This window comes from Pantherophis guttatus, chromosome 4, assembly GCF_059756535.1.
Source record: "Pantherophis guttatus breed Tessera chromosome 4, ASM5975653v1, whole genome shotgun sequence".
Lineage (NCBI taxonomy): Eukaryota > Metazoa > Chordata > Lepidosauria > Squamata > Colubridae > Pantherophis > Pantherophis guttatus.
Window position 1 is genome coordinate 16,908,689 of NC_142066.1, and position 17,031 is coordinate 16,925,719.

Consider the following 17,031-nt stretch of genomic DNA (forward strand, 5'->3'; position numbering starts at 1 on the left):
TAATATTTCGGGTTTCTTCCCGTGTAATTGTGAACATATCCCTAAAAGGGTAGAAGCAACATTTCGACAGAATCTCATCTGCCACCATCAGGCTTATGTTTGGGGTCTTTTGCAGTAACTGCCGTTACTATTTCAAATCTGGTGCTGGTAGTCTGGGATGGCTCCACCTTTTCATTCTGATTGGTTGGGAGTTCCAGTTTGTGTTTATTGGCTTGGTTTCGGGTATATGGTCGGTTTTTCTCCACCAGGTGGCAGGGCTTCATCTTTGTGGCTGGCTGGAATGTGATTTGGCTGGAACTTGTGGCAATACAGGCCTTTTGATTAACACTTGATCTATGTTTTAGATAATATATAAATATAAAAATATATATTTTTATATATATCAAAATATAAAATATAAAAAAATATCAAAATATAAAACATAGATCAAGTGTTAATCAAATGTCTTATCAGTATTTTTCTCAAGGTGGTAGAAATATAATGTATTACATTCACCAGTAGATGGCGCTTTCTGTTTAACTTCAATGTTGCATATATTCTAACACGTTCTGTTTGTATTTTCAAACAATCAAAATTCTGACAAGTAATTCCAGCATTTTAAATGGCTTATTGCCAATAAAAATTAGAGATCCAATCTTTCTATATTTTTAAAGGTTTTGTGCCCTCTTCTTAATATGCTTTTTCTTTTTTCGTTTTCTTTTGGGTCTATGATTTTTCTCTCTGTAATTGTTAAGAGTTTGCTTAAACAGACTCTTCAAAGAGTCCCTTTTCCAGAGTTTATTTTCATTAGGGTAGGTTTCAGGTAAAAAAAATGTCACCTCACCCAGTTCCAGTCACTATTTTTTTTGAAATTTTATTTATTTATTTTTAAACATAAAACATAAAACACATCTTTTTAGAGCAAGCATTTGATCCGGTATAAAATAGGTACAAGATTCAAATTTCATCCATTAACATCTTAAAGAAAAAAAAGAAAAAAGAAAAAAAAAAGAACAAATCTAACCCAACTTTTATCATTCAGTGTAACATCTTATTCTAGAATTAGACATTCTACTATGTATCACCCTAAATCTTAAACTCCAAATCTAAACAGCTCTTTATAATATTCATTTATCATTTTAACAATCATGGCTTAGGACCGGGGTATATACGAAACTGCCTTCTGCCACCAATAGCCTCCCACCGGCCAATACTCTCCAACAAGGAGGGGTTCCTCAGGGTGCCGTCGGCCAAACAATGCTGACTGGCGACACCCAGAGGGAGAGCCTTCTCTGTGGGGGCACCAGCCCTCTGGAATGAGCTGCCCCTAGAGGTTCGTACGATCCCCGACCTGCATACCTTTCACCATGCCCTGAAGACCCTTCTGTTCCAACAAGCCAGACTGGCCTAATATGAATTTTATAATGGGTGTTTTTAATTTGTGGCCCAAATTTTCTATATATTCAATTTTAAATTGTTTTTAAATTTTGTAAATTTATATGTGTTTTAATATGGCTGTACGCCGCCCTGAGTCCTTCAGGATAAGGGCAGTATAGAAGTCCAATAAACAATATAACAAACAATCAGTATTTCATATATTTTCCTTACTTCAAAGACCCAAATCAAATCAATGTTTCTTTTGAATCACATCTAATGACCAACATAAAATATTTTACTCCTCTCTTAAAAACATTTCAAAATCAATTCCCTCTAAAATTTATTCCACATTTCCACCTATAATTTATTATACCCAAAATATTTATGTTTTTGCTAATTACAAGCTTCTTCTCCATTACAACTAATTCTAATGTTTAGATGGTTCATAACTTATATAGCTATTCCCCAACAATATTTTCCTCCACTTCTATCAATTTGGCTTTAATTGTTCTTCAAAGATATCTCCTTCATTCCTCCTCGGTTTATTTTTGGCTGGATTACAGTTTAATTAGCTGATTTCCAGAAATGCTTTCCTCCACTCCTAACCTTATTTGTTGGCTGGATCACAGTTTGGTTTTAACTGCTCTCCAACATTTTCTCCTCCACTCCTCCTAGGTTTATTTTTAGCTGGATAAACGGCTTAGTCAGCTGTTTTCCAGGGATGCTTCCCTCCACTCCTAACCTATATTTAGCTGGTTCACAGTTTGGCTTTAACTGCTCCCCAGCATTGTCTCTTCCACTCCTCCTAAGTTTATTTTTGGCTGGTTCACAGCTTAGTTAGCTGTTTTCCAGGGATGCTTTCCTCCGCTCCTTACCTTATATTTAACTGGTTCACAGTTTGGCTTTAACTGCTCCCCAGCATTGTCTCCTCTGCTCCTCCTAAATTTATTTTTGGCTGGTTCACAGCCTAATCAGCTGTTCTCCAGGGATGCTTTCCTCCACTCCTAACCTTATATTTGACTAATTCACAATTTAGCTTTAATCATCTAATCACCAAAATCATACTGCCTTACCAATTTAAAATAATAATGCATTTTAATATATATCTTCTCTCCTACTCTTTCCTGAACTATTAATTTTCTTTAAATTTCTCCCCTTTCCTATTTGTTTCTTGTTTTTCTATAAAATGCAACATTTTAAACCATTTTGGAAACCAGTTTACCATAATTATAAAATCTATAAACAAGTCTTATTAATATTCCAAAAATTCATTCCCATTCTCTTATTTACTATAAAAAAACAACATTTTAAACCACTTTAAAATCAATTTTAAAGTGGCTTAGGACCTGGTTATTTACGGGACCGCCTGCTACCACCAATAGCCTCCCACCGACCAGTATGCTCCCATAGAGAGGGGCTTCTCTGGGTGCCATCGGCCAAACAATGTCAACTGGTGGCTCCCAGGGGAGAGCCTTCTCTGTGGGGGCACCTACTATCTGGAACGAGCTCCCCCTGGAGGTACGGAGGATCCCGGATCTGCGTACCTTCCGTCACACGCTCAAGACTTTCTTGTTTCATCAAGATGGCCTGACGTAAGTCTTTCCCCTTTTTAAATGGAAATTTTAAATTTGTTTTTAAATTATTGGCATTTTAAATTTGCTCAGCCAAATTATTTAATTCATTTTATTTTATTTTAAATTTTGTATTTATATGTTTTATTCTATGGCTGTTCACCGCCCTGAGTCCTTCGGGAGTAGGGCAGTATATAAATTCAATAAAATAAATAAATAAATTTTCTGTAACTGTTAGAACTCTTATTTGTATTTAAAAAAAATCTTTCAAAGTCTTCACATTTTTTTGTAGTTTTTCTACAATGACATTTCTCGCTTTAAGAATAATCATAAAATATATAAACAATTCTTGTTAATAATCAAAGCTTCATTCACGTTTTCTTATTTTCTATAAAGAAACCATATTTTAAACCATTTTAAAGAAACAATTTTCTATAATTGTTAAATCTATCAGCAATTCTTATTAATAATCAAAAATTCATTCATAATCTTCATATTTCTTATAGTTTTTCTATAATCACATTTTCTCCACCTTGAGAATCACTTCTCTCAATAATAATAATGAAAAGTAAAAAAAAAAGGAAAGAGAAAGGGAGAAGAAAAAAAAGAATAAAAGTATGGCAAAAGAAATCAAAAATAAAGATTCAAAGAAAGAAAGAGAAAAAAGAGAGGAATAAAATAAGAAAATAAGAAAGAAAAGAAAGGGGAAATGAAAAAATAAAAAAGAGAGAGAAAGAAGAAAGAGGAAATCTCCTCCTTACATTATTTAGACATCAATTACATAGAAAGCATTTACATCCATTTTAATCAAACTGTAGTACTTTTCTCATCTTGCTACCCAGTATATTCCAGTTTTTTCCTTTCTCCAATCTGTCCAAACTTTTTTTTCTGTTCAGTTTCAATATCAGTAAGGTTATAAAGACTAAAGGATTTAGTTCTTTTGTGTTCCATATATGGTATCATCATGTCTTCTTCTGTTGTTACACCCTTCCCTTTTGTTGCCACACCATTAATCAGCAATTTTAATTGTTCCAATTAATTTCTTCTTTCCAACTGTCCATAAGTAGTCCAAAGACAGATTAAGTACATCTAAAATCAAGCCTCCTTAGTTTTTCTTCAAAATAATTCAATTTGGGAAACAAGAGACAAAGTTTCTTCTTTAAATAGCAAGCAACCCACAATTTGCCCTTTCACTTCTTCTCAGCAGGCAACCATTTTACCTTCCTCCACTTGTTATTTCTCATAGCTTTAAAAAGACATTCTGCTTATTTCCTCTTCTCCTTCTCCCTCTTCAAAGATAATCCATTCTCATTAAGAACCAGGAAAATATCAAATTTTAAATCCATCTAAAGAAACATTAATTCCAAAAGCAATCAATAGGTACTATTGTCCTTTAATGGGTCTTCTCTTTGTTAGTTGTTTTGAATCCTTTGTCCAAATAGTTCTTAGCCGCTATTAGGGCCAGGGCATTATTTGTAACCAATTATTTGAAGGCTGTTCCTGCCTGGGCTAGTCCTACTCACCCGGCATTCAAACACCTTCATCTGCATCTCCTGCATCTCCTCCTGCACTTTGCTTGTCCTGGTTGCCGCAGCCTTGGGGCAGCCACCATGGCTGCTGCTCCCACCACCGCCGACACAGAGGGCAATCCTCTGGACCCGAGGAACCTGCTCATTCCTCTTGGCCATCCAAGGGGTTCCTCTCTAATCCCCTGTCCCTTCAGGACAGGGTAGGTGCCGGCGGCGGCTTGACAGGTGGGGTTTTTGTGGGGCTCCGAAGAGCCCCGCTATTTCCCCGTCCAAATCACCAACTGGAAGTCCACCCAGTTCCAGTCACTATTCATCCACACCGCTCCAGCACAGTCTTTGTTTCTTCAGCTACCCCAGCTTCACAGCAGCCATAATGGCTGCCTCTCCTCTTTGTCATTGGATGAGGGGGAATTAGCCCTGGATCAAGCAGGAAAGCCGCCGCTTTCTGTAACCTGTAGAGCACCCCTTTTCTGTTTGTCACCCCTATAGGTAGCTCCTTTTGGGGCCCTCCAACGAAGGGATTCAGGACGAGTTCACAGAGCCCCACTTTTCGTGTCTGATAGTGCTGCAATATCAACTGTAAGTCCTGGATTATCCATTTTTTAAATCATTGAAACTACAGATCAAAAATGAATTTTTTTCCTTTTTTCATGCAAAAAGTGTTGTCACGGGTTTCCAGACAGCTATATACCATATTTTTAGGCATATAAGACAAACCTAAATTTACAAGACTAAAAAAACAAAAAAAAATAGTTTTTTGCCTCCAACATCACATTTTCAGCCTCCCAGGCCCCAGAAGCACTCTGAAGTGTTCTGCACGGCCTGGGCTCCCAAGCCTTCTGTGCATTACGTTTTCACCCTCCCAGATCCCCATGTTCTGCCCCAGCTACGGACCACAAAGAACACAGCACACACGAAGTCTGTACAAACCTTAGTTTACTAATTAAGGACTACTAATGAGCTTTCTTAATAGTTGTTCAAACACAAGTATTGAACAACACATTGATTTAAACACAAGTTTAAATCAATCTTTTCTGAAAAAGGGCTGTTAATTTAACTTAATTAACAGCCGACAAGAGTCCAAGAAATAATAACTCAATTCTGAGATACAGTCTTTCAAATAACTGTAAGCTTACTGTGGTTGGCAGAATGCCCAGAAGCAATTTGCAGGAAAAATGACAAGAGAGAAGCAAGAGCCGATCAGACATTTCTGGAGTCAATACGCAAAAGAATATGAACAAAGTTGTTTTCTGCAAATTGCCTCAGTTGTCGTCATTCCTTAAATAGGCTAGGGGAGTGGCCAATTAGCCCCAAGCCTTACTCTCGAGAAGACCTCTTTCTGAGGAGCCATTCCTGCCTTTTGGCAGTTCTGCGCACCTGTGCATTCAGAAGAGGCTCCTCCTCCTCTTCCTCTTCATTTCTGGAGGTTCTGAAGGCCCTGGCTGAATCCCCGCCTCTGGCACCAACTCTTCTCCAGCCTCCTCATTGTCTGACTTGGGTGCCAGCTGCACAGGCTTCTGGCAAATCACAACACCAGCCTCCTCACTGTCAGAATCAGCTACCACCTGCACAGGCTACTGGTGGGCCACAACACCCCAGAAGAACTCTGCAGTGGTCCTTATGGCCCGTTTTTGCCAAAAACACACCCATTTTTGGCCTGCAGAGTTCTTCTGGGGGCCAGGGAGGGCAAAAACGAGAATCGTGGAGGGCTTGGGAGCCCAATAATGGGCCCATTTTTTGGGTGAAAATGGGCCATGCAGAGCATGGCAGAGTGCTTCTGGGAGCGAGGGAAGGCAAAACCACAACGCTTGGAGGTGTCAAGAGGCCAAAAATGCCCGTATTCGGTCTATAAGATGCACCTAAATTTTCACTCACTTTTAGGAGGAAAAAAGGTGTGTTTATAGTAGATACTATATATTCTCTAATCAAAGAATTTGATCAACCATCCCCAATTTCAGAGGATGTTATTAAAAAGTTAATTCTAAAGTATTGAACTAAGCTAAGATCCTAACTCTCTCTTCCTTCTCATCTTGTCAATCTTAAATCAATTTCATGTCAATGTCAATATTTATTTTTTAATGTTTTACAATTACAAGCCACCTCTATGTGAGATAGGCAGCATATACGTTTAATAAATAAAAAATAATACATGTAAGTCGAGCCCAATATGAGCCCAAAATTTCTGTTGCTAAATGTGAAAGTTGTTAAGTGAGTTTTGCTCCATTTTATGACATTTCTCGCCACAGTTGTTAAGTGAGTCACTGCAGTTGTTAAGTTAGGAACACAGTTGTTAAGTGGATCTGACTTCCCCAGTGACTGGCAAAAGGTGATCACATGACTCTGCGACACTGCAACTGTCATAAATATGAGTCATTGCCAAGCATCTGAATTTTGATCACAAGACCATGAGGATGCTTGTATGGTTGTGAGTGTGAACACTATTAATACATATACTTTTTTCAATGTCATTGTAACTTCAATGAATAATATACAGTATGGGCTGCTAAATGCTTGCTTACTCCAAATGTTACTGTGATTTTGATTGTTTAATCATTTATTCCACAGGTATCAAACTTGCGGTATCCCTTGCCGCCTGTTGTGGCCCGCCAGCGGCCTGCGCAGGTCGTGGCTGATCTCGACGATGAGGAGGCTGGTATGGTGTTGTGTCAGCAGCCGGCGCAGCTGGCGCTCGCGTAGGACAGCAAGGAGGCTGAAGAGGATGAGGTGCCAGAGGCAGAGACTCAGCCAGGGCCTTCAGAACCTCCAGAGGCTCCTTCAAGTGGAGAGAGAGAAGTGGAATAGCCTCTTCTCAATGCTCGAGCATGCAGGGCTGCCAAAAGGCAGGAGTGGCTACTCAGGAGGAGGAGGAGGTCTCCTTGAGAGTAAGGCTTGAGGATAATTGGCCAATCCCTTAGCCTATTTAAGTCACACGCCGTTAGTAAGTTTCTTGCTGGAAACAACTTGTAATTATCATCAGAGCATTTTTGGAAAAGTCTTATCATATCTTGTTTTCTGGGCTGGTTGCCAACCTTTGCCGGACTTTGGTTTATTCTTGCTACTTAATAAATTTGATAAGGACCGTTGGTGTGTGTCAATATCCTCAGGAATCCAGAGCTGGGGCAGAACACCGCCACGTGACGTATCGTTGATGAATGGTGGGGTGAGCGTGACCTGCATGTGACACACCTGGCCTGCGGCTGCCAGTTTGGCACCCCTGATTTATTCCATCAATTAGTGGTAATAAGTTCAGGAAAAGGGAAAAATGAGACATACCTGGTTAAATATGCAAGGCCAAATGGCTTCCTTGTCAGAAATGGTGAGGAACTTTTCTGAGGAAGCCAGGGGATCGATCTTTCCAATTTGTTTTTTCAGAAAGGACTTATTTGGAAATGTGATCCAATTTAAAATATCAAGTCCAGTTTCTAATTCCCCATTGGGACCAAAAGAAATCTGTTCTCCAGCACTGTTGTTAAAGGAGACTTGTTGCAAGAAACGGTGGAGCTACAGGAAGATGACAAAAAAGAGGAAAGAAACAAGAAAGTTATCAGGCATCTTTGAAGGGGATGGGAACATTTCAATTGTTTCTTTCAATTTGGCCTAGGCTTAAAGAAAAGTAAGATGTTCCATTTTGCCTCAATCAAACTATTTCAAACTGGTAAACAAAATATATTTTTATCAAATACATTTTCAACTCTCAGCTGAAAAACTGTCAGATGAGAATTCCAACAGAAAATCAAGGAAGGGACAGATCTGAGAAATCACTTTGCTTTGATTGAGCATTTCAGAAATGGGGAATTCAGTGTTCTGCCATATAAAAGGCAAGATAGAGAGTGGCATGTTAACAGTGGCCAGAATTGTGTTCACACAACATTGGAAGGGCGAGGAGATCCCCACAGAAGAAAAGATAATAACAAAATTTTTAGAATGTGCAGAAATGAATAAACTAACATTTGAAATTAAAGAAAAGGAAGACACTAAATATTTTAAGGCATGGGATCTGTTTTATCGGTGGTTAAATAAGAGAAACGGGAGTTGGAATCTTGAAGATTACAAGAGAAACATTAATCTCACTACTAGGGTTGTTTATTGTAACTTATTAATTTTGATTAATTTTGATTAGTGTTAATAAGTATAAATGTTATGAGAGAAAAGCACTGTTATTATGAAACTATGATTAGAGGATACTATTTTTATGACTATGACAAATATTACTCCAAAGAACTGTAACCAGGCAACACACTGTAGATATGGACATGTTGCTCTTTTTTATCTATATTATTAAAAGAAAAGAAAAGAAAAGATAGAGTGGCATGGTGGCATAGTGGTGAAGACCCTTGCATCCCATTTGTCCTAATCAGCGAGAACTGTTTCTCCATGAGGCTACAAAGAGAAAATATCTGCTGTGAACTCTGTGTGGCATCAGGAAGGGCAACCGGCCAGTAAACATTCAAATCCATTCAGTTGCCCCAACTCTACCTTGAATTAAGGGATTACAGGGTCATAAAAAGAGACTTAGTGTAGGCAAGGTAGAATTTTCTGAGACAGACAATTCTAAGACAAGATGGCTTTTACTTCCATCCAGGGTAATTCCAGATGTTACTTTTGAGGAAAAAAAAATAAACTTGAAATGCAATTCATTGACAACTTTGTTATTCACTGGAAGTAACACTAAGTATAGTTGCCTTTTGAATCTGTACCTTTGAAACCTTTGAATCTTAGTAACTCAAGTTGGTGAGGAATAATAATGCTATTCAGTAGTAAAACAGTTTTCAAATTTCTACATAAGATTGTCAAATAAAATGGATTGAGTAAGATCCTGTACATACTATTTTAGACATAAAATGAACCTCATATGTTACATATTTTTGTATCTTTATCTAAGCCTTAGATTTATATTCCATTTTTCATTTTCTTTCATATGAAAATATCAACTACTTCTATATAGCTTTCAAAGCTATCTATAAAGAATTCTAGCTGTTAAAACAACACAACAAAACAGAACACAAAGCACTTTCCTATTCTGGTACTTGATGATTAACACAAATTTTGTATTAGTCAACATTACTTGCCAGGGTGACTGGAGGAAGAGCTTCCATCTCCTCTCATTCATTTTTTGTCCCCCTTTGAGTTTGGAAGAGCGCATGGCCTTCAGAGCATGTGCCACAACATAGACTGCATTGTAGACACTGTAACTATGTCCATTCATGGTGGTGTCAAAGACAGAATTAGGAAGAGTCTCCAGCTTCTCTTCTCCAGTGCAGATCCTTTCAGCATTCTCATCTCTAATATCACTGGAGAAGGAGCATTCAAATGCATCTTTCCAGAAATCCCTAATAAACCCATCATCTTTTTCTAAGTTTGGGTTTTTCTTCTGCATAAATTGTTGGAATCCGGTCAGCTCCTTTGAGTGAATTGCAAAAGAAAGTGCACCATGGAGAAAATCAATGGGCAATGGTCTTTGCATTAGAATGGATGTGAATTCCATCTGGGCTGACATGATCCAAACTTTGGCCTTTCTTTCCTTTGGAATAGGATCATAATTGAAAAAATAGATCATTAGTCTCAAAGGCACCAAGCCTGAAATTTCAGCACTTAAGACAACTGCAATGACTGTACTTTCCATGATCACTTTGAATCTTTTACCTGCATTTTCTATCCACTCAGCAGCTGCATTACCATATATTATCTGGGGAAGACATTCAATAAAGTCAAAGCAGATTCCTCTCTCTGAAAACGTGGGAAGTCTCTTTTGAATGAACCTGTCCCTATCTTCTTCATACTTAGAAACTAACCCAACCCAGGTCCATCCAAAATGCAATAATAAGTGAAGTATTGCTTTAAATTGATGGGTTTCCTCTGGGAACATCCATTTGACAAACATTGCTGTTTCAGTATTTACCAAAGGAGCTGATCCATATGTGATCTAAATGGAGAAAGTCAGAAGAACATAGGAATGAAAGATCTCAATAATAATAATAATAATAATAATAACAACAACAACAACAACAACAACAACAACAACAACAACAACAACAACAAACCACCATACAGGATGAAAATCCTCCTGTGCAACAGCTTGAAAGTGTAGAGCTAAGTGATCTAGCAAAAATGCTGAAAGAAAAGATTGAAAACCACATCAAAGAAAACACAGAAAGAAAAAGGCTACCTACCATTCGCGAAGTGCATAGCAAACGAGTGAAAGATCTACTAATAGCCGTGAACAGCATTTTAACATCCATCCCATCCAGCACACCATATGAAACCAACCAACTAATGTATAACACAGCCGCCATTATAACTGCAGAACTGGGTTATAAAATGCCAAAAACAACAACAACAACAACAACAACACTGGAACACCAAAGTGGAAAATTCGACTTGAAAATAAAATTAAAAAACTACGAGGGGATGACACCAATCTGAACTACTTGAAAGAAGGAAAACTAAATAACAAAAAGCTGAAAAATAGTTTACACAATAAATACAACCTGGAGGAAAAAACAATAACTGAAATCATAGAAGAACTAAAACAACTTGTAATAGCAACAGCAAAGAAAATTGAAAGATACGAAAAACGAATTAAACAATATCGTGAAAATGTCCGGTTCAGAAAAAACCAACACCTCTTCTACCAGTCCCTTGATGAAAACCGAGTCCAAACTAATGTTCACCCTTGTAGAGAAAAAACTTTGAACTTTTGGAAAGAACTGTGGGAAAACCCAGTGGAACACAACAAAACTGCCTCCTGGATCAAAGATATTCAACAACAAACAACACGAAACAAAATGGAAAATATTGCAATAACAACTGACATGGTTGCAAAACAAGCAAAGAAAGTCAAGAACTGGAGTGCACCTGGCCTGGACGAACTGTATGGATATTGGCTAAAACACCGACCAGCCTCCATTATCGCATGGCACTCAATTTGATCAAATGCTTCAAAATGCAACAAGTGAAGAATGGTTAACAGCTGGTTGAACATATTTGATAATGAAAGATCCAGAAAAGGGGACAGAGCCAAACAACTATCGCCCAACAACATTCAAACTTTTTACAAGAATACTGGCAAATTCAGTATTCAATCCTCTGACGGAAAACAATTTGTATCCCGTAGAACAAAAGAGAAATTATAAAAAATCAAGAGGAACAAAAGATCAGCTGCTCATTGACAAAATGGTACTAAAAAATGCAAAACAAAGAAAAAATTTAAATATGGTATGGATTGATTACAAGAAGGCATTTGACTCATTACCCCAAAGCTGGATTACCACCTATCTGGAAAACTTTGGAATCAGCAAAAATATTTGTACATTTTTGAAAACAAATATGCAAAAATGGAAAACAGTTCTAACAGAAAATGGGGAGAACATTGGTGAAGTCAACATCAGACGAGGAATCTTCCAGGGGGATTCACTTTCACCACTACTGTTCAACATCACATTAATTCCATTGACAATAATCCTACGAAACACAAAACTGGGATACCAAATCTCAAGCCAACATGGCAAGATAAACCATCTACTATACATGGATGACTTAAAAATGTATGCGAAAAGCCCCACTGAACTTAAATCAATACTCAACACAGTTCAACTGTTCAGCAGCGACATCAAAATGAACTTTGGACTTGAAAAATGTGCTATATTATCCATACAGCAAGGAAAAATGAAAAAAAAAAAAGAAGGAATAGAACTGGGAAATGGAAACACAGTAAAAGCATTAGCAAAGGATGATTACAAATACCTAGGCATATTGGAAGCAGATAACATCTTGAATGGAAAAGTCAAAGAGTCAACGCAAAAGGAATACATCAGGAGGGTCCACAAAATATTAAAATCAAAGCTGAATGCTGGAAACATAATTAGAGGCATTAATACATGGGGAGTTCCGGTGATACGCTATTCAGCTGGAATCACTAACTGGACTTTGGCTGAACTGAAAAACTTGGACCGGAAAACACACAAACTTTTCAATATGTACCATGCTTTACATCCACAAAGTGACATTGACAGGTTATACCTGCCAAGAAAAATAGGAGGCAGAGGGCTATTGCAAATCCATTAAACTGTAGAAGAAGAAAAACGAAGTTTGAATGATTATGTGAACCAAAGTACAGAAAAATTGCTGCAGGCTGTGAAAACAAGAGAACATTATAAAAAGAACAGAAACAATGGCAGAATATAAGGAAAAACAGCTGGATGACAGATTAAATAGATGGAAAACCAAAGCTTTGCATGGACAGCACTTGAAAAACATTGAAGGAAAATGTGATGACAACTTTACATGGGCATGGCTTAAGATGGGAACCATCAAGAAAGAAACGGAAGGTTTAATACTCACTGCTCAAGAACAAGCACTACAAACTAATGCCATGAAAACAAAGATACAAAAATTCACCGACAATCCAAACTGCCGACTTTGCAATAACAAAGTCGAAACTGTTTCACATTTAATATGTGAATGCAGCCAAATCACACAAACTGATTACAAAGCTAGACACTACTGAGTTGCTAAATTAATCCACTGATCATTATGTAAAAAATAAGTGGAAAAAGTTATAGAAAATGAGAAGGTGAAGATCTTGTGGGACTTTCGAATACAGACTGATCGACACTTGGAACACAACACGCCAGATATCACAGTTGTTGAAAACCAAAATGTCCAATTTATTGGTACATGTACAATTTATCTCCGGTACCAGGAGATGCCAGAGTCGAAGAAAAAGAACTAGAAAAAATAATAAAATATTGCGACCTGGCCATTGAAAATACACGGCTATGGATGAAACATGTAACAGTATACCCATTGTCATCAGAGCACTTGGTGCCATGTCCAAAAATTTTATAAGATACATCAACAAATTGCAGCTTCCTGCAATAACACCAGCGGAACTGCAAAAAACTGTGCTACTTGGAACATCATACGTCTTAAGAAGGTACTTGGTTGATACCTAGGATGCTGGCAGCAACCCGTATCAACCATTAGCACCAGTCAATGTATTTGTGATGCATTTTTGAATGTTCAGTTGACTGAGTTTCATGTTTAATGAATAAAGTAAATAATAATAATAACAACAACTATAACAATAAACCAATGCATGCATGTATATTTAATCAAATCTCTGGGTTTGAGTGGGATACAAAAATAGGCTGCTTAAAAATTAGTTTTATATGACATCTGCAATTTTGCTCATCAGGCAAAAAGGGACAGCCCTTTTAAGATGTTCTTAGTAATGGTTTCGCTCAAATTCTCATTTCAGTGACCCACCTTTTGAATATAATTAATAGCTGGTGAACAACTCATATTGAACCATTTTTTTGTCTCACCTGGGGAAATTTGTAGTTGCACAGAGAGATTGCCATGTTGAGACAGGTGTTACTCTGGGGTCCTCCAATGACAACTACTGTGTTGGTCTGCTCATTGCATTTGTAGTTGGGTATAAATTCATCTTTTGTAGATAGAAATTCCATTGATAAATGATAAGTTGTACTTTCCACAGGATAGTCAGTAGCAATACGGAAACCAAGGCTAATATTGGGTATAATCCCAGAATGTTCATTGATCTCCTTTACAGCAAATGCAAGAGCCAAAGTGTGCTGGTAATTATGAGTGACGAACCTTCAGTGAGAGTTAGATATTGTCAATATATTTCTGTTTCAGAATTATACATACAGAAAGATATAAATTAGTGCTTATTGTTTGTTCTGGACACCTGGAATTTGGTCACTATCAAATAATAGCCCTAGATTGTATCAACTAGAAAGCACCAATCTAGCTGTGGCTACTTAACATTGAGCTAAGGTGGCATTTACTCAGACCCCATTTGAAATACTGTGTACAGTTCTGGAGACCTCACTTTTAAAAAAAAGACATTAATAAGATTGAGCGAGTCAAGAAATAGGCAAGAAAAATGGTGCACAGTTTGAGGGACAAAACATATAAGGAAATATTAAAGGAACTGAATATGTTCAGCATAGAGGACAGAAGGAAAGGGGGACATGAGTGAAATCTTTAAATATATTAAAGAGTATGAATAAGATTGTTTAAGATAGTATTCTCAATTTTAATTAAAACATTAGAACATGGAATCATAATCTCTAACTGACAGGAGGGAAGTTCAAAACTATTGTTAAAAGGTATTAACTTCACAGAAAGTGTAATAGAACCTTGGAAACAACTTCCAGGGGAGGTAATGGATCAAACACCAGTTTACTGAGTTTAAACATGAAACACATCCGTTTTCTATGTTTCTATCTGATTTCAGTATTATCTATATCTTATCTATATTTTCATAGAGAAGGAAGACAACTCAGACTTAAATGTATAATAGTCTAAAATATGCACTAGACAGTTTCTCTTTTATATCTGGATGAAATGAAAGACAAATAAGCTCAAGAATAACCAGAGGATATCTGCAATATTTAGATTAGTCGGTTTCTTGAGGAGAAAAAAAAATCATGCAGTATTATTTATATCCTATCTGTATTTTCTAAGGGAGGAACCAGCTTCATTTTACACCCTAAACATATTATAACCTAAATTATGCACTAGAGGGTTTCCTGTTTTATATCTGGATGAAATAAAAGGAAAAAAACACCTCCAGATTCAACAGAGAGCTTCTGCAATATGTAGATTAGTCAAACTTTTCTTTACTTTCAACAAGGAACTTGGTTGAAGGAAGGAAATTTTTGAAGAGAATGAAATTCATATACTTTACGATTAAATCTAATAATATTCATCTCAATTTCAACATCACTGTTAGGACAGCTCTGAAATTAAAAAAGACTAAATATGGTCACTGGAACGGGTCATATCCACTGACTAGTAACCAATACTTTTAAGCATAAAAGCGAAAGAAAATACATTTAGGTATCAATGAGGGCAAAGAAGAGGTGTGGGATGAGGAGGAGGAGAAGTAGTCAGATACTTACAGGTACTGATCAAGGACTTTATAACTGGGAAGGCTATGAAAAGTGATCTCATTTGAAAGAAAGAGAACCTGATAAATAATACCAGCAATGATTAAATCTCCAGACTGATAGTATTTATGAACAATTGGAAGAGGACGACTAAGTTTGCAGGTGTAAGGAGGAGAAATGCACATCATAGTTGGGAAAAAAAGGAAAACTAATGTTCTGAATATAACCCATTGACTATAATATGTAGTCATTGTAGACCTCAAATAGTAACTCCTAAGTTACCATTCAACTGAGTAGCTGATCATTCATTAATATTATCTAAACTTAAGACAATGAATTTTATTTAAAGTTAAAAAAATGAAGTGTCACAGATGAAATACTAATCCTACCTACATGCACGTCTGTATTTCTAAGCAGATATTAATAAAATGCAATGTCTTAATCCGGGGTGATCATTTTTACAGTGGAAGCTGGAATTCCCTAATGATTTGAAGAAGAAGGAACAATAACTATCTTTAATCAGTAATCAGTATTATTCTTTGCAGCAGTACTTTCAAAAATATCAGAAGGAAACATGTTTATCGTATTGCAATAGTCCTTGCTGCATGGTTATGAACCTTTGGAAGTAAGGCATGAAGCAAAAAAATAGGGGAGTAAGAGTTCATAAAATGAAAACACCACTAGAAGGGGAAGAAAAAGAATAGAAACATACCCATTGAGGTCTTTTGGCCCACCAATTTTGCTTCATACATATTACTTTTTAAAAAAATATTTAATACTTTGCTTTAAAATAACTTAAGTTATTCTGTTTTTAATGCTTAATTTAATTGTATACCACCCAGAACGGCTCTCTGAGGGAGATGGGAAGTGAAGAAGAATGAAATACACATACATACATACATACATACGTAGAATCTCCCTTGAATCCTGTAATATTTATTCAAGTCCTAGAAGGACATAATCCTGCAATTTAGAAGATAGATTCAGTTGGAAATGGAGCTTTGGAATGTGAGTCTACCCTGTTATGGTAGAGTTATGCTTCCCAACTAACAGATGGACATGTTGAGAATGGATCTCAAGATCTTGCAGCAATCAGCAGAACATTTAATAATAATAACAATAACAATAACAATAATAATAATAATAATAATAATAATAATAATAATAATAATTGCTTGCCACATGCAATTCAAATTGCTGGTAATCAGCATTATATCTCTGAATGTCAATGGGCCAATTTATATGTGAGACCACATTCAATGGTATTTATCTTTCTCAATAAATCAGATTGATGGGCATGCCCCAGATCTTTTATGTTAAATGTTGTCATATGGGGGTTTGGAGTTTTTATATTTTATTTATTCATTTTTATTGATTTATTTTGTCAAGCATGTCTTAGATAACAGCTATAAGTATAAAAGATGATTATTAATACATGAAATGGATATGAATTAAAGGGGACATTAGAAAAGTAGGTACATTGGTGTGCTTATGCACACCCCTAACAGATCTCTAAGGTTAAAGTTTTGGGGGTTTGGGGAAGAAACTAGAGTCAGGTAGTGCATTCCAGGCATTGACCACTCTGTAGCTGAAGTCGTATTTCCTGCAATCAAGTTTGGTGCGGTTTACCCTAAGTTTGTATCAATTGTGTGCTCG